The sequence below is a fragment of the Triturus cristatus genome, chromosome 11 (assembly GCF_964204655.1).
Source record: "Triturus cristatus chromosome 11, aTriCri1.1, whole genome shotgun sequence".
Lineage (NCBI taxonomy): Eukaryota > Metazoa > Chordata > Amphibia > Caudata > Salamandridae > Triturus > Triturus cristatus.
The window spans coordinates 376,407,794-376,427,100 of record NC_140594.1 but is presented as its reverse complement, the minus strand read 5'-3'; the positions used below and the strand labels follow the sequence as shown (position 1 = coordinate 376,427,100).

The following is a 19,307-nucleotide window of genomic DNA, read 5'->3' as shown; positions in this document are numbered from 1 at the left end:
TCACAGTAGCCCTGGGGAGCGCGTTTAAAGCGGAAGCTTCGGCCTCCTAAACTAAAGCCAAAAATGTCTCTGCTCTCCTCTGCAATTGGGATGCTAAAGAAAGCATTCTTCAGATCGATCACCGAGAACCATGCAGCGGAGGCTGGAATCATGGTTAACAAGGCGGTTATATCAGGGACAACTGGAAACTGTGGTACAACAATCTTATTAACCTCTCTAAGATCAATCACAAATCTGTAAACAGGTGGCTGTGAAGGGTCCGTTCGTTTTAAGACAGGTAAAACAGGACTATTGCAAACATTGCCTCTTGTCTCTTCAATTACATCCTTTTTAATCAAATCACCGACAATTGCTAACAATGCTTTCTGACCTTCATTGGAGATCTTGTACTGGGGAATACGTGGCAATCTGACATTGGCTTTTAAAGTGACCACATATGGCGGTATTTCCAAAAGACCCACATCATTGGGACCAGTAGCCCAAAGGACATCCGGAAGGGATGACAATTCAGGTGGCATTGCATTTTTAGACAAATACATTGGGGAAATCACTTTCTTGCCTAATGTAAGTTGTACTCCTGAGGGAGAACAATATAGCGTCGCATGCAATCTTTTTAGTAAATCTAATCCTAACAAATTTTCACCACAACATGTTGTTAGGATGAGGGGTGCTTCTAACTCGCAAGGTCCAACAGAAAGTGACATAGGACTAGAAATCGGGTTCCTAACTGGGGCGCCAGAAAAACCTACTGAAACATTCATTTCGCCAGACAAAGGCGCGCCAGGGAGTTTTGAATGCATGATTGAACTCTTTGCAGCACCAGTATCCAGCAGAAAGGGCTCCGTTACATTTGCTGTAGTTACTTTAACATAAGGTCTGCTCTGATCCACTGGCACTGAAACAACTCCCTCTCTCTGTCTACGGCTGTCCTAGTAATCATTATCTTCTACATTGTCATCTTCTGCATAATAATCATTATTGTAGTACTGAGCTGTATTACCAGTCGTGTTGGCTTGCTGATCAAAGCTATTTATGGTATTTTGAGGCGGAAGACGACGCGCGTTCTGGGGAACATTTCCACGCCCTCTGCCTCTAGGAGCTTGCTGACCACCTCTACCTCTTGCGCCATACGCATTACTGTTACGCTGCATTAATTTAGGGCAACTATATTTAAAATGATCTTCCTCTTTGCAATATGAACATTGGTTGGGACCTACAGGGATTCGTGGTTGATAATACCCATTCATTTGCTGGTTATTCTGAAATTGTTGGGGCTGCTGATAGATACCTTGTGTTTGCCTATAATTATTCTGTCCTCCACGTGGTGGATAGGCCTGCTGCAAGAGGACCTTTGTTTTCAGTTCTTTCGTTTTCTTATCTGTTCTATCCTTCTCATCTTTGTCTCTATTCTCATAATACTGTGCAGTAGCCAGTATTTGCGCTGAAGAGGAAACAGCCCAGGAACTTTCTGAGTCTTTTAATTTCTTACACAACTCGGGAAGTAGATTCTGCACAAATTTATCAACAAATAACCGTTGGCCACCTTCAGTGCTCATGTCTTGACCACTGTGGTCGATAAACGTTTCTTCAAACCTGGTGAAGAAATCGGACACTGCCTCATCTTTCTTCTGCTTACATGCGGATAGTTTCTCCCAATTTACGCGCATCGCGGGCATTATAGTCTTCATGTATGTGATAATTCTACCAGGGAGTTCTGCTACCAAAGGGTCAGGCTTCGCGCCACCAACTTGTCCAGCATCTGCAGCAATGATATTAGCCCATGTGTTACCCAATTCTGCAGCGTGATCTACATTACGAATGGATCCCCATAAAGGCTGTGGAACCACATTCCCAAACAGCATATCTATGTCAGCCAAATTCATTACACATGATCCTACAGTTTGTGATAACTCCTTATAATATCCTGTAGGGTTTTTACGGGGGTCAGGCAATGTTTGCTTAAGTGCTAACACCTCAGATCGCTTCCATGGGACATGCACCCAAACACGCTGAAAATGTGCTAAGACAGGTGGATTAGCATTTGGATCAGCAGGTCTCCAAACTGGGGGAACCTCACGCATCGGGTATTGGCGCGCTTTTACCTTTTTCCCCACAGGAAGTTCCTGTTCAAACAATGATTGCTGACAATCCCCATTTCTGAGGGACAGTAAAGTCGCAACTGCTTTATCTACATTGGGGCCCACAATTATACCTGTTTCAAAATCAAATCGCACTCGACACAATTCCGGTGGGTTTGGGTTTGCACCATTATCCTCCAATTCCTCACAGAGGAATTCACACATTTTAACAAAGACATACCTCTGTTTTGGGGCATCCCATTGGTGAAAAACGTTAACAACTGATTCCACATCATAGAGTGAAGGGAAACCAATCCACCTACGCGCCAGATGATCTAACACCTCTTTTTCGTCGGGACCAGGCAGCTGACTGCGCAATTGCTTACGCTGTAAGCCAGGAGTCGCACTGGATGACCCAAAGAAAGGCGACATTAAACTAGTAACTACATTAGCTAGTCGTTGTCGTGCTGAAGGAGAAGTTGAGGCGAAAACGGGGGGATAGACAGAGGGAAGAAAAACAGATTCAGATACAGGTACCTGGGTAGTGTAAGAAGGAGCGCCAGGGGAAGCCGCTGGCGTGCCAGGCAAAGTCGCAGGAAGCGCAGGGGCAACAGGTAGCAAAACTGGCGGCCCTTGAGAGGGCTGCACTGCAGGGATAGGGGCCAGCTGAGGAGGAGCTGGCGGCTGTGGGAAGGCTTGCGGCATATTTACTGGAGGCTGCACATTTACAAGCTGTGGAGGTGCGGTGGCATTTTGCGCATACGGGGGTGGCGAACTTAACAAATGGGACATTAGGGAATCTTTTTCTTTCTCTTTTGTCTCATCTTGCACAAGGGGTGACACAACAGGATAACATTTATCAATCCCTAGTTTGCGCTGTCTGTGCAATTGCTCATTCATTTGTTCCTCCTCATTATCTTTAAATTGCACAGCTGCTTGCATCACTGACATACCTCTTTCTCTCTTATTTCTTTTCGCTAGCTTAATTTCCTTCTGTTTGGCTTCCTTTCGCCATAGGCGGAAAGAATCAAACATTGCCGGCCGGGCTTTCTTTTTAAACAATTTCACTTCCAAATTATCTAAGATATCTGTATCGAAACTACCATTTTGGGGCCATTTTAAAACACCGTCCTTTCTGGTATATCGGATCCATACTTCATTATATGCAATGGGGCCCACGCCATGTTTTACATAAAGCTCATAAGTTGGAGTTCCAATTGGAGGAACCGGACATGAATCCTCTAACTGGAAATCCCTTCCACAACTCAAACAAAATAATCTTCCAAATACACTAGCACCAGGCATCTTCGCTCACTAGTCTAGTTCCAAACTTCAAAGGATTATCGATTACGATAGTCTTGTGAATACACGAGTCCTCTGGCTTTGGGGTTTGCAAACTCCAAATCAAAATAATCCCGAAGGATACCAAATTCAAACTGGGAGACGCTCCACTTATGCTTAACTGAATATCGATGATCAATGGCGTCACCAGAAGACTCTCTCGATTGTTTCGCTCTACCAAAATCGTCAAGGGTCCATAACAGGGCGATTAATCAGGGCAGCAGTCCTTCGTAGCCGTCGGGACGTGGAGAACCTCGCAGAAAAGACTTTCGGACCACGTCGACATGCAGGGGTCGATGAAGTGGCGGCCTTCCTCCAGAATTTCCACACGAAGCTCCTCACGAACCTCTGGCTTGGACCGGTACCGCTGAAATCGCGCCGAGTTGGGCGCCAACTGAAGTACTGGGAATTTTAAGCCCAGCGGTGCAGGGGAACACACCCTTTGACTTCGGGTTCTTCCTGTTTCAGACCTACAGAAACACAGAGTCTTCTGGGTGAAGTCAAAGATCAGTTTATTGGCTGCAGACCAATCACAGGTATCCTAGAAGTACAACAGGGTGTATGTTCTCAGGAGACTGCTAAAAATCACAGAAACGGGCTTCTCCTTAAATACAAAATATCCTGCTTCAGGCATACATTCCTTGTGTTATGGCATGGTAATTTATATGCATACATTTCAAACGAAAAGGCAGAGTCATGATGACCATCCCACATTCCAGTCAAGCCAGCCCACAATTATTTACCCAGCAAGGCTCAGATCCCACATCAGATATCGATAGGCGTCAATAAACACATGAGCATCTCCTGTTTGGAAAACAAGCCATAAAGCAGGAATAGTCAGGTGCGAAAGAGATTAGCTGGAGGCTCGTGTAGGATGAAAAGGCTTTATGGTGTGTCAAGCCCTGATGCTAATCACAGGTGGCCGAAGGACGGGGAGCTCGTGAGACCGGACTGACCTGGGGCAGCGGAGCCAAGCTGCCCAGGTCACAGAGAAGTCAACGGAAAGCACATGTGCTCTAAAAGGCCCGTATTTGCTTCATGCTATGTAGCCTATGTGAGGGCAACCATAAGATGGCCACCGCTCTAAGATGAAACCCACGTAGTGATGTATAATAACGTATACACAGTGCATTCATAGCTAAAACGTTATACAAAGCACTTGCTCATACCGCATTGACCGTTCGCGGTTCACTAATACCGGGATAGACAGGGGTAGGGCCCTGCCTCCTACGCGGTCCCAAATTTCAAAGTACGACACTGTGTGGTCATTTACATACATTATCAGTACTTATGATGCCACTATATCTCAGGCCTCATGGTCACACCTTCGAGAGTGCCATAAGCAAGCGGGTGCTGTTACAAATATGAATATGAATTAGGAGTCTGTTGTCAAATAGCATCTATGCACCCATCACAGGTACACATATGCATTGGCAGCTGGTTATGTCACCCTATAGCTCTGCACCTGTGAGCTGGTACACGTACGCAAGTTAGGCCTGTGGATTGTCACACAGTACCTATGCACCCTTTGTGCTCATATACTTATGATGAGTCATGTATTGTATCAAGCAAAATCTCGGCACTCTTGTGCCTGAACGCTGAGGCATTGGGATGTCCGTGTCGCACGGTACCTATACACCCTTTGTGCTAGTGCAATCAAGCTTTACATGCCTGGGGTTCGTCACCCCCTTTGTGCACTTATACTATTAATGTATTGTGCCACACAGTGCCTCAGCGCCCTGGTGCCCGAACACTTATGCAATGGATGTCCATGCTTGTGTCACTGTACCTATGCCTGGGCACATTCCGGCATTAGATGCCCAGGTCGTATCATACAATACCTATGCACCCTGTGTTTTTTACACTTTTCGCACTAGATACTATGGGGTAGTCGATGGGCCTGGCATGCAAACCGCATCTTTTACCCAAAGGCGAGGAGCACTAATCATCTGTGTTTTATATTCCTTTATGTATGGTGGATCCATGAAGCTGACACCTGTGAGGTGACCCACACCGCAATGACGGCGAGCTGTCATGGCCACTTCTGCTACGTGGCGATGGGTCACGCCTCACTATCTTCCAGTTCAAGAGTCATGGGTTTCGCCATCCACGACGCCGGGTTGGATTCGGCTGACTTGCTGTAGCCCATCGGTTCTGTTCATATGAATTGTAAGTTTCTTTATCCTGTGACTCAGGGAGAATTTTGCATCAGTACACTGTTACATAGGTTCATGTGCAGTGGTGTCGGTTTTAGCCTGTCAGTAGGGCAATACACTGACGGATGTTCTATTTTCATGTTTGCATGCAGTTTCACTAAGTCATGGTGTGTAAGTTGGGAACAAGAATAGAGTTAGCCCATTGGTTCTGTTTCACGTGAATGGCAAGCTTCTATGCTGTCCTGTGGCGGTAAGGTCATGATTGGTAAGCATAGTCTTCGGTCCTTAGCGGTCAGAAACATGTAACTCCAGGGGCAGTGACAGCCGGTAGGTAGGTTGTTGGGGTGCGGGGGGCGGGGGAGTCATTCTTTCCAGTGGGCCTGTGGCCACCCCCGCACGCGCATCAGGGCGCAAGTATGCAGAATTTCTGCAGCCCCCGTTATGGAGTTTAAGGCACAGGGAGTACGGGGTGCCCGGGGGAAAGTATCCGTCCGATAAGCTGTACCCCCTGCGCAATCCGACTCTGGCTAAGTAATTTCTCGTAGTTTGCTGGGATCTTGAGGCTGCCAGTCATTGACCTTGCCGTAGGCTCTAGAGGGGACACGCAGAAAGTGAATATATGCATTGTTAGATTTACGGTAGGAGTGTCGTGTGTATTAGAGTTAAGGATAGCCATGTGACATCATCTGTCTAACAATGTATCTGGCCTTTCTGCGTAATTGTACATAATGTTAATAAATAATGTTTTTTAATTTTGCAATAAATACGGCCGGGGGGGTTACACCCCCTAATCCAAAAATTGGTGTGGTCTCAATACTTGCCTTGAGGGAGGGAGACCTCATCCGGACAAGGGCTGTGGGTACCAAAGGTAAAGAGGGGACTTGCGGGAGTACCAGGCCATATGGGCAAGGCCGAGCGCTAAGTAGCGCGCGCCGCCATTATGGCAGTCGGACCTGTCCCCGGGGGAAAGGAGGAGGTGGGAGCACTCCCACCTTCCCCATAAACATCCAATAGGCGGCGTTCTGCGTGGCGTGAACCGGAAGCACTTTAGTGCTTCCGGTTCACACGGACATCCAGCGTGGGGGTCCGGCCGGTTTAGACCGGCCTGGCCCGTGCCCCCTCCTTTAAAAGGGGGTGTGGGGAGCAGAACAGTCTCTTGTTCTTTGCTCTCCACGGGCACAGCACCCGGGCCACCAGCGGCCCGTAATGTATTTTTCCCCACCCACCATCCCCTAAGGCAGGCAATTTAATTGCATTGGTCGGGAATGTATTTTGATTGTTCTATTAGACAATTTTCATTACAGGTATCTCAGGAGATAGCATTAATGTAAACTTGATGATTGGGTACATTTTAATGGTGTTTATCAGTAATGTATTTGTTTTGTTCTTTTGATTTGATTGCAGGTATCTCAGGAGATGGAAGTAATGTGAATTTGATGATTTGGTACATTTTAAATGTGTTTGTCAGTAATGTATTTGCTTTGCTCATTTACTTTTATTGCAGGTATCTCAGGAGATAGAGTTAATGACAATATGATGTTTTGGTGAATGTATAATAATAAAAGTGTCATTATTTGTAAGCATGTAAAGTACATGATTGGTTAATACAGAGTTATGTTATTGAAATGTAAAGTTTAAATAAATGTCAGTACATGTTATTTTTTTTTCAGGTAATAATGTCGTATTTAGTTGTGTGTGTGTCTCCGGTCAGGCGGTAAAGTCATGATTGGTAAGCATAGTCTTCGGTCCTTAGCGGTCAGAAACATGTAACTCCAGGGGCAGTGACAGCCGGTAGGTAGGCTGTTGGGGTGCGGGGGCCGGGGGAGTCATTCTTTCCAGTGGGCCTGTGGCCACCCCGCACGCGCATGCGCATCAGGGCGCAAGTATGCAGAATTTCTGCAGCCCCCGTTATGGAGTTTAAGACACAGGGCGTAGGGGGGCCCGGGGGAAAGTATCCGTCCGATAAGCTGTACCCCCTGCGCAAGCCGACTCCGGCGAAGTCATTTCTCGTCGTTTGCTGGGATCTGGAGGCTGCCATTGACCTTTCCGTAGGCTCTAGAGGGGACACGCAGAAAGTGAATATATGCATTGTTAGATTTACGGTAGGAGTGTCGTGTGTATTAGAGTTAAGGATAGCCATGTGACATCATCTGTCTAACAATGTATCTGGCCTTTCTGCGTAATTGTACATAATGTTAATAAATAATGTTTTTTAATTTTGCAATAAATACGGCCGGGGGGGTTACACCCCCTAATCCAAAAATTGGTGTGGTCTCAATACTTGCCTTGAGGGAGGGAGACCTCATCCGGACAAGGGCTGTGGGTACCAAAGGTAAAGAGGGGACTTGCGGGAGTACCAGGCCATATGGGCAAGGCCGAGCGCTAAGTAGCGCGCGCCGCCATTATGGCAGTCGGACCTGTCCCCGGGGGAAAGGAGGAGGTGGGAGCACTCCCACCTTCCCCATAAACATCCAATAGGCGGCGTTCTGCGTGGCGTGAACCGGAAGCACTTTAGTGCTTCCGGTTCACACGGACATCCAGCGTGGGGGTCCGGCCGGTTTAGACCGGCCTGGCCCGTGCCCCCTCCTTTAAAAGGGGGTGTGGGGAGCAGAACAGTCTCTTGTTCTTTGCTCTCCACGGGCACAGCACCCGGGCCACCAGCGGCCCGTAATGTATTTTTCCCCACCCACCATCCCCTAAGGCAGGCAATTTAATTGCATTGGTCAGGAATGTATTTTGATTGTTCTGTTAGACAATTTTCATTACAGGTATCTCAGGAGATAGCATTAATGTAAACTTGATGATTGGGTACATTTTAATGGTGTTTATCAGTAATGTATTTGTTTTGTTCTTTTGATTTGATTGCAGGTATCTCAGGAGATGGAAGTAATGTAAATTTGATGATTTGGTACATTTTAAATGTGTTTGTCAGTAATGTATTTGCTTTGCTCATTTACTTTTATTGCAGGTATCTCAGGAGATAGAGTTAATGACAATATGATGTTTTGGTGAATGTATAATAATAAAAGTGTCATTATTTGTAAGCATGTCAAGTACATGATTGGTTAATACAGAGTTATGTGATTGAAATGTAAAGTTTAAATAAATGTCAGTACATGTTATTTTTTTTTCAGGTAATAATGTCGTATTTAGTTGTGTGTGTGTCTCCGGTCAGGCGGTAAGGTCATGATTGGTAAGCATAGTCTTCGGTCCTTAGCGGTCAGAAACATGTAACTCCAGGGGCAGTGACAGCCGGTAGGTAGGCTGTTGGGGTGCGGGGGCCGGGGGAGTCATTCTTTCCAGTGGGCCTGTGGCCACCCCGCACGCGCATGCGCATCAGGGCGCAAGTATGCAGAATTTCTGCAGCCCCCGTTATGGAGTTTAAGACACAGGGCGTAGGGGGGCCCGGGGGAAAGTATCCGTCCGATAAGCTGTACCCCCTGCGCAAGCCGACTCCGGCGAAGTCATTTCTCGTCGTTTGCTGGGATCTGGAGGCTGCCATTGACCTTTCCGTAGGCTCTAGAGGGGACACGCAGAAAGTGAATATATGCATTGTTAGATTTACGGTAGGAGTGTCGTGTGTATTGGAGTTAAGGATAGCCATGTGACATCATCTGTCTAACAATGTATCTGGCCTTTCTGCGTAATTGTACATAATTTTAATAAATAATGTTTTTTAATTTTGCAATAAATACGGCCGGGGGGTTACACCCCCTAATCCAAATATTGGTGTGGTCTCAATACTTGCCTTGAGGGAGGGAGACCTCATCCGGACAAGGGCTGTGGGTACCAAAGGTAAAGAGGGGATTTGGGGGAGTACCAGGCCATATGCAGCGAAAGCGCTGTAGGCTCGACCTAAAAAAGCAAGCGGTAAGTATGCAAATGTGGCAGCTGTAAATAGAAGGTGCATACACAACAGATCGGATCGTAGAATGTCGTTCAAAGGTCAGAACAAAACGTATATTAACTTTCTAATATCAACCAGAGCACAGTGAACTTGGTTGAATTAGAAGAAGGAAACGGGTAAGACGAGGGCATTATTAAACATATCATAATTATAGCAGGATCAGAGCATGGTGAATCGGCTCTGGGAGTCCGAATTGCGAAACCTGGTCCCGCAGTTTCAAAATGGGTAACTCGGCAGTTCGGACACTTCTTATTGCCATTTCATGGAGACCACATCACTCCCCTCCGCACTGTGAATCCTACCCCCTGCCCTGCTACACGGGCTTCTCCTGTAGTCTAAGCGTTTCCATTTGTCTGTCCTGTCCTCAGCCAATATTGAAGGTAAGAAATCTACCTGTCGGTACAAAACACACTCAAAGCTTCCGCTTTCGCTTTCGCTTTCTACATAGATCACGTGATGTTCGCTGTTACTAAGGCCGCTGAAATGGAGACTCGACGTGAGAACGGGAACTGACGTACTCATTACGCAAGGTGCAGGCCGGATGGCTATCTTCGGCGGAAGTCTACCCCTTACTTCAGCTTCATAATACACAATGGGAAGTGCTGAAGCGGTCCACGGTCTACTGCTCCTCAGTAGCAGTCTTTTTTGCATTACCTGGTCATAGGATCTTCTAAACTGTCCCTCCGGACGTCGCTAATCATGAAGATCGGGCGGATAATAGGTCGCGCACAAGGTATGCTATTTCCATATGTATCTCTGTAAGTGAGAAACCTGTATCCTTATGCAGCCTCTTTCTTTCACCTATAACTGGCAACTTTTTCATTCCACTTATTTGTGATATTTCCATGTTTTATGTGTGATCATGTTTGCCACTTCGAGTGACAGTTCATCGTGAGTACAATGAGAACTGAATGTTCATAGTGTAAACAAATGTCACCAGTGCTCTCCTTTGTGCACTAAACGGCTGTGAAAGGACGTTGGGAGAGCTGCAACGCTCACTGAGTGCTTATGTCCATGGTCATTACCTGCTGCCGTTTTCTGACCAGATTGTGCGAAAACGTTTTTGGCACCACAGTAAGCTATATGCTATTTTTTTTTATGTAATGCAGTTTTATATTACGTGGACTTAACCCAAAGGTGTCAGAGCGCTTTATAATAGAACCAAGTACGTAACATGAGGAGATTTACATACTTACAAGTTACATATACAATCAGGGTAGTTAAAAAAGTAAAAAATAAAATAAGAAGTGGCAAAAAATGTGTTAGTACAGGTATAGAATACACGTACAACGTTGGGCTCAAGTGAATGCCAAGCGGGCTTGATGGTCATGAAAAGGGTTAAATTAATCCTGGAAGTGTCTTTAGAACAGAAGAGATTTGAGATCTGTTTTGGAAGTCCGGATAGTGGTGTTGGTTCGGAGTAATGGAGTAGCCAGTTCCAGATTCTAGCCGCATTGCCTGAGACGGATTGAGCCATAAATATTTCCCTTTTGTTAGTGGGGGGCTTGAGCAGTAGGTTTTTAGCATTGCGTGAAGGTCTAGAGCCGCCTGAGATTTTTAGTTTATTCACCAGGTATCGAGGGGTGGAAGTGTGCAAGGCTTTGTGGGTGATACAGGCAGTCTTGTAGATTGTCCTGCAAGGAGAGAATTGCAATAGTCCAATCTAGAGAGAGAGAACCTGAGATTGGACCAAGGGTTTTAGGCAATGCTCCGTAAAGAAACGCTGAACCACCCCCCCCCCCCCCCCCGAGAAGACGAAGTTGGTAACGTGCATTCTTGGCGATGGAATTGATGTGGGATTGTAGATTGAGCCTTTTGTCTAGTATGACACCAAGGGATTTAGTGCTGTCGGCAACGATGGGTTTGTTAAGTAATTTCAGCTTGTCTATCCAAGATTGAACAGGAGGAGGAGAGAGTGAGGTAGAGAGAAGAAGGAATTCAGTTTAGAAGGATTTAGAATGAGTTGACATCCAATTTTGGATAGAGTTGAGAGTGGTGTTGAGGATTGAGATGTCGTGTGCGGAAGACACCTTAAGGTAGATTTGGTTGTCATCAACATAAAGGTGGTAATGGATCCCAGATTTTCTTTGGAGATTTCCCAACAGCTCCAAGTCAAGATTGAACAAAGTGTGTGTGAGGATAGAGCCCAGAACTACTGTCATTGAATTTGAAAGGCTGGTAGCTATTTTGATCAATTGAGATCTACCCAAGAGGAATGGAGCACACCATTTGAGCACTGTGCCTTCCAAGCCCATTCTTTCTTTAAAAATATTCAGAAGATTGTTGTGATCAGCAGAGGCAAAGGCTGCAAAAAGGTCAAGAAGAAACGAGACTCCCCAGAGTCAAGTACACACAGGGCATCATTGATCACTTGAAGCAGGGCTGTTTCAGTGCTGCAGTCTTGCATAAAGCCAGATCGGAATTCATTGAGAAGGTTGTTATCCTTGATATGCAGGGAAAGTTGTTTAGCCACACATCTTTCTATGATTTTCGCAAGAAAAGGGAGGTTGTTGATAGGACGTACACTGTTGAGGTCATTCGCATCAGCGGAGGGTATTTAAGAAGTGGGATAACCTGTCCTGTTTTAAGGGCACAGGAAGGGAGCCTTGGTTGAGTAAGAGGTAACCAGACTGGTCCAATAGGAAAGAGTGTGTGTGTAGAAGTCAGTGGCGATGTCACTAGGAATGGGGTCGAAAGAATGGTTAGAGCGTTTTGTTTCAAGAATGCTTTTGAGGAGGGCATCTTCAGTGATGTCAAAATACTGCCATGTGACTAAGGATTTGCGCTCCTCTAGGGGGGTAGGATGAATGACCTGATCCACCAGCGATTTCACTTTTCCATCAAAGAATAGACCAAATTCTGCTGCTTTCATTGGAGGGTCGTCAAAATTGATGGTGAGGGAGAGATATTTGTACTTTTGATGAGGTCAAATACTTTTTTAGGTCTGTTTTTGGCTGAGTCGAGGAGGGTTCTGAAGTGCAACGCTTTTTCACTGAAGATGTGTTTGTGGTAGTTCGATATTGCTCAACGTAGATTAGAGAGATTAGTGCTGGAAGAAGATTGTCTCCATTGTTTCTCCAGGTATCTCAAGTTCTTCCTTTCTTCAGATAGGGATTTATTAAACCATGGTGCAGAAGGAGTAGGCCTTTTCTTTTTACTTTATGGTGGAGCAACATTTTCAATTTTGACTGCAAGACTGGAGAGGCATTGGGAGGTAAGATCCTTGACATCAGAGTTGGGGTCTAACATTGGAAGTGATAACATAGCAGAATTGCACAGAATGTCAAGGTCGATGTTTTGGGTGTTACGTAACCAGGTAGTAATCCTTTTAGGTTGGCCAAGAGTTACAGAGTGAGATGGGTGCAGAGAGAAGGGGATGAGGAAGTGGTCAGACCAGTCTACTTGAATAGGGTCAGCACTAGTTAGCATATCTGCTTTGGATATAATAAGGTCAAGAATGGAGCCCTTAGAGTGTGTCGGTTTCATGCAATTTTGGATAAGATAATTTACTGAGAGAAAAGTGGCAAGCCTGTTGGCAGCTGAATCTTCCAAAGAACCCCAGTGAAGATTAAAGTCTCCCAGAAAAATCTGTCTGTGTCTTTTAGAGTATTGGTCACTGGCAAAGTTGGTGAATTCCTCCAAGAAGGTAAAGCAGTCACCAGGCGGGTGATACATGGCATGAACCCTGAAAGGGGAGCAGTGTTGTACTTGAAGCTCCAGAGAAAGGCATTCAAATGTCTGGAAGGAGCTGTTGGGAAAAACCTTGAAGTGAAGGGAGTTTATGAAGATAACTGCAACGCCTCCCCCAACTTAATATACTCTATCATTTCTGATATTGGAATAGTGGGTGGGTAGCAGAAGATCGAAAATAGTATGTGGGGTGTTGTTGAACCAGGTCTCAGTGAGGAAACATATATCAAGATATCTGAGATTGTGTTTGTTTGCAGATCTGCAGTTGTGAAGCAAACAGTGCAACTCTGACAAGACTGTTTTGTTTAAGGGGGTGTTAGGGCTTTTAGGAGCGATAGGGATAATGTTCCTGATGGATGGTGCCAGGGTAGAATAAGGCTGATGTTCAGTTCAGACAAAGGAGATGGTCGGAATAGTGCAAAGATTAGAATTAGCAGGTGAGGGGGTTGGCGTTAGAAGTCTTGTAACTAGCCAATAAATTAGAGATGTCTAAAGGGGACAGATTGTATTTGGCTTTTTTGGGGCGCGGGAGCAGGGTACCCCTCAGGAGTTTGGGGAAGTGAGTGCTCACCAGGGGGATTAGGTTGTTGGGTAAAGGGAATATTTTAGCACTTAGGAGTGAGATGCTAGCTTCAAACTGGGAGATAGAGGAATCCTAGTTTGTTTTCTAAGGAGAGTAGGGCTGAGCATGGAATGTTAAGTGGCTCAATAGGTTCTGAAGTGAGTACAACTCGAAAGGGAGGGCAAGGGGGGGATAAGTGTTGGGGTGTAGGGTTAAAAGATGGAGGGAGACTCCTTTGATGTTGATTGGTAGATATTGTCGGTGAAGCTATGGTGGAGAGATAATTATCTATATATTTCTAATTTAATATAATACAAAAAAGTGAGGTGCGGCGCGGGATGCTTTTAGCTCTTGTGTAACCTTGCACACTGTGAGCACGAGAGGTATAATAGTGTAGCAAAGAGCTGCTGCAAAAGTAGATAGATGCACAATGCAGCTTGAGAAACTGATTGCATTCCCCGATGCTAATTGGAGGTATATTCACTTTCAATGTAGCAACCAAAACAGCAGACCTAAGGCCAGTCTGAGAGCTTCTAATGCAGCCATTCAAACGGGCATCATCTGCTCAGTAAGAATAACGGTCAGTCTAACCAAGAGAACGTGCAACTACAAGTCCCAGAATGCAAGTACTGTGGGCTGAAGAGTCCGGTGTGGCTGAAGTTGTTAGTTATAAAGCCACTTGAACGCTCTGTTTCACAGTTTTTTGGGGATTTGCTGTTTCTCTTCTCAGGATTTGCTATTGCTATTCAAGCCTGATCTGAAGTATTATACAAGCAACAGAAATTAATGTCTTTGAGGTTTAGCGATCATTTAAAGGATCTAGCAGATTTGATAGGTTTTTGAAAAATGTAGTCCGTTAGGCACTCTTATAACTTGTGTGTGTATATATTGTGACTGTAGGCAATGGTGTGGTGTATATATGGGGTAAAGACAAAGTATAGGTACAAGTTATAAAATCATTTGTCTATATATTTCCATATATTATCTTTAAAAAAATACACAATGGAGTGCACTTTAATAGACATATACACATTTTTTTTTTTTAATTCTTTTTATTGGCATTTAGTAATATAAACGTGCATTTATCATGTTTCGCATAAATGACTGTAACATATAAGTAGCAAGGTAGACCATCGTTGATATCGAGATTACGTTTACATCCTGGTCGGTGTGAATGTGGTCTGTGGTGTAGCAGGTCTGTGCCAGTTAAAGAAAAACTAGGGGGAGAACTGAACTGGGGAGTGCCATGGGGTTCTTAGTGTTTGGGTTAGGCGTATACTAGGAGTCCGTTATTGCCTACTCCATCCTGCAGCTACTATTCACTGAGGAGGGAGTGGGTATGCGGGCTGATATGGAGTGCTGTTGAGCGTTCCTGCCGGGGGAGGATGGATCCGATGGATCTAAGGGTAGCGCGGAGGGTTGTGGAGGAGAACCTCCTATCCTGGGAGCCTGTGCAGTGTGAGGTTGTGTGGTGCCGGGGGTATTTAAGTCGATGACTGGAGTCTCCGGAATCTGGGACTGTCTAAATTGGTGCAGCAGGAGCGCCCATTCTAGGGAGATTGGGACCTTACGAATACCTTTGACTATTTCCTCCCTGATTGCATCTTCCTCGGCCGCCGCCCATTTGAGAACCGCCCCCACCCATGCCGCGATCGGAGGACCTGATGGGGCCCGCCAGTGCATGGCTATACAGTGTTTGGCCAGTAGGTGGGCTAGGAAAACAAAGCGCATTGTTATTTTGTGTCGTTTCCTCCGTCCCAGAATGCCGAGTGCACAGCCCTCCCAAGTAGTCAGATGGGACAGCCTGGTGAGATCCCTGAGCGTCGAGTGGATAAATGACCAATAGGTCTGGATGCCCGGGCAGGTCCAGAACATGTGGGAAAAGGCTGCATCCCCTGCCTGACAACGAGGGCAGAGGAAGGTTGTGTCGGGGTAGAAGCGTTGAAGGTGCGCTGGCGTTAGGTAGGCCCTATGTAGGATGTGAAATTGTATGTTCTTGAACCGAGCGTTCCTGGAAATGTTTTTGGGGAACTCTATCGCTCTGTCCCACTCGCTATCATGAAACGGTCGCCCCATTTCCTCCTCCAAAAGGGCCCGTAGAGATCCCAGTAGCGGGGGTGTCAGTTCTCTGATCTATTTGTATAGCCATGTGGTGAGATGGCGACCCGATCCCATTCGCAAGATTGTGTGGAGAACGGGGTGAGTGGGAGGTTCCCCTAATGTGAGATCAGAGTATGGTCGGTAGCAGCCGAGGAGTTGTCGGTGAAGCAGGAACTGTCCTGGGGGTAGGTCATATTCGTCCATAAGCTGTCGGTATGGCCGGAGCTGTCCTCCTTCAAACAGTGTCTCCGCCTCGGTAATGTCTCTAGACGTCCATTCCCGAAGCATGGCAGAGGTAAAGAACCCCCTTTGTCTAGGCCAGCCGACTAGTGGCAGTAATGGTGTGTATGGGGGGCAATCTGTCGACATACGATGTATACGCTGAATGCACTTCCGGGCTATGTCTACTTGTAGGGGGTAGGTACGCGCAGGGCGGGATCCTGGTAAAAGTAGGCGACGTAACTCTGGCAGGGGTATGCGACCCGTGATTGTATGTGTTTCAAGGGTATATCTGTCTGCCGTCCAATATGAAAGCCACTGGAGCTGCGATGCTAGAAAGTAGGCTTCAAATGATGGCGCACCGAGCCCCCCTTGTGTCGTGGGCAGCTTCAGCTTTGCCAGCACGATCCTATGCCGCCCCTTACCCCATATTAAAGAACTGAGGAGTGTATCCAAGTCCCTGAAGAAGGAGCAAGGCGGGATTACTGGGAGGTTAGTGAAATAGTATAAAAGCCGCGGGACCAGAATCATCTTTGCCAAAGCTACCCGACCTATCGGGGCCAGCGGGAGACTCCACCAGAATCCAATAGAGGACCGTATCCCTGCGAGCGCCCTGCAGTGGTTACCCTCGTATAGGTCGACTGGGGAGTGATATAGACGAATCCCGAGGTATCGGGGGCCCTCTACTGCCCACTGTAGTTTTCGGTCCCCGATCCAGACATCCTGAAAGGGGATGTCCGGGTGGAGGGGGTATACCATTGACTTGTCCCAGTTCACTTGCAGGCCCGAGGCCTCCGTGAACTCCGTCAAAGCGGTCTCGAGTATGGTGAGATCCGCTGTCACATCTCGCAGGTATATGAGGAGGTCGTCTGCGTACATGGATACACAGTGCGTAACGTCCGCTAGTGGAATACCCCAGGCTTGCCCGTCCCGGCAGGGCCGGATAGCCAAGGGCTCCACTGCGAGCGCAAACAATAAGGGTGAGAGGGGGCACCCTTGTCGTGTGCCCCTGTGTATTGCGAATTCCGGGGAGATGTAGCGACCGAGGCGGACCCGAGATGTAAGGTCGGTGTAGAGCAGGCGAGTGTAGGCTAAGAGCGTGGGACCCAGGCCCGCCTGTCTGAGGACGGCGAAGAGGAACTGCCATGTTGGGGTGTCAAACGCCTTCTCAAGGTCCAGAATTGGGCATGCCGCCCGAGGGTAGCGATCGCCCAGTTGGTCCTGGATATGAAAAAGGCGCCAGATATTGTGAGAGGTGTTCCTTCCCGGGACAAAACCACATTGGTCAGGGTGGACCAGTGGACTTATGATTTGCGAGTATCTGTCTGCTAAGATTTTCCCCAGGATTTTGCAGTCCGTCGTAAGTAGTGTGATGGGGCGATAGGAGGCTAGGAGTTGGGGATCCCGGTCGGGTTTCGGGAATATCACGATCACCGACGCTCTCATGGAACTGGGCAGTTCACCGAGTTTGAGTGCCGAGTCCAGTACTGCTGATAAGCGGGGAGTCAGCAGAGGGGCAAAGGTGGCATAGTATGCGAGTGGGAACCCGTCTAGGCCTGGGGCCTTACCACGCGCCAAGGCTCGTATCGCGCTTGTAATCTCAGTGGCTTGTATCGTTGCATCCAGCCCCTTACGGTCTGCAGCCGAAATCTGGGGGAGGGATAGAGGGTCGAGGAAGTGGTCGACGGCCCCTGGGTCAACAGATGAGGGGGCAGTGTAGACCGCCGAGTAATGGTGATAAAAGGCCTGGACGATCTCATCCTGGGATTGCACCAAGATGCCCCGGGAGTTTATGATCGCAGTGATGGGCCGGACTTCAGCATCTTGTTTGGCGAGCCATGCCAAGAGTGTGCCCGTTTTATCACGGTCCTTGTGCATTCGGGTTGCATAAGACCGAAAGTTGTGGCGTCGAAGATCCACGCATGCCTCCTGATATGCCGATTTGGCTTGGGCGACTTGGGCCGCCGTCACCACCGACTGATCTGCGGCTTTCGTGGCCGTGGCCAGTCGTTGTTCCGCCCTCTCTAGGACTTGCTCCAAGGTATGTCTTATCCCAACCCTCTGCCGGATACATTCCCCGCGAGCTACCACCTTGAAGCTGTCCCACTCGACCAGGGTCGATGATGCAGTCCCAGTGTTATGCGTAAAGTACTCTGAAATGCTGCTTTGGTGTTCGTGCGTGAAAACCTGGTCTGTGAGGCATTCCCGTGCTAATCGCCATGTGGGGACCGGGGGGCGCGGGGGTCTCCATTGGAGGCTAAGCAGGTGCGCATCGTGATCCGAAACGACTCTACCCAAGTAATCCGAGTGGCATATTTGCGGGAGGAGCGTTGCGGTGCAAAGGAATCGGTCAAGTCGAACTCGCAGGTTGTGTGGGATGGAGTGAAAAGAGTAAATGCGGGCCTGAGGATGGTGTAATCTCCATGCGTCTGTGAGCGACCAATGTGCAACCCATGCTTTAAAGCGCTCGATTTGTCTGTAGGCGGAGGAGTGCGGGAGCGGGGTATGCGACCGATCCAATAGTGGATCTAGGATACAGTTATAGTCCCCGCCTAGTATCCAGGGCACATGCGTGAATTGGGCTAGAGCGTTTGTGAGTCAGTCCCAGAATTTATCCTGATCGACATTCGGGGCATATATACTTCCCAAGAGGACCACCCTCCCGTCTAATAGTCCCTCCAGTAGAGCGAATCTGCCGTCTTCGTCCACCACCCGTCTAAGTTCCCGGAAAGGGGTTCCCGGGCGGATCCATATCAGTGCCCCTCGAGCAAACTAGGAGTATGTCGTGGCGCAGATAAGTCCGCACCACTTTGCTCGCAGCTTGCCCACTTCGGCTGAGTTAAGGTGGGTTTCCTGTAGGCAAAGGATGGACGCTTTCTGTCGCTTCGCATAAGCGTATATCACATAGCGCTTACGTGGGGTGTGTATTGAGCGTGAGTATGTTGATGTTTGTGTTATTCGTCAGCTGTGCCATGAGTAGTATGGTCTGTTGAAGGGTCGGGTCAGGTGTCCACCGGGCAGGGTTTCGAGTGATCTCCTAGGGAGGCGCCGCGTCCGAGAGGAGTAGGTAGGTAGGGGGACTGTCCAAGCGGACAGTCGGTGGCACATGGCCCCATGGCAGGGTGCGACATGTTTGAACCGGGGTATTAACAACGCATGGGGGTGCGGGAAACTGTCCCAATACAGAGGACTCATCGTTCAGGAAACGGTGTGTCCAAACTTCCTCCCATAACACAAGGGGGGAGAACTGCTCT

At 47.5% G+C, this 19,307-nt stretch overlaps 1 protein-coding gene across 8 annotated transcripts in view; it reads left to right on the top strand.

The window, feature by feature from the left end:
• Positions 1 to 9,953: 9,953 nt before the first annotated feature.
• The window catches only part of KANSL3 (KAT8 regulatory NSL complex subunit 3), a 596,819-nt gene continuing 587,465 nt past the window's right edge, over positions 9,954 to 19,307 (top strand). For 2 of the 8 annotated variants that reach the window (XM_085634440.1, XM_085634436.1), the window contains exon 1: positions 9,954 to 10,215. The gene's annotated coding sequence lies outside the window, so the exon portion shown is untranslated. The remainder of the gene's footprint in view (positions 10,216 to 19,307) is intronic. The other 6 variants (XM_085634441.1, XM_085634434.1, XM_085634437.1 and 3 more) reach the window with 5 other exon arrangements.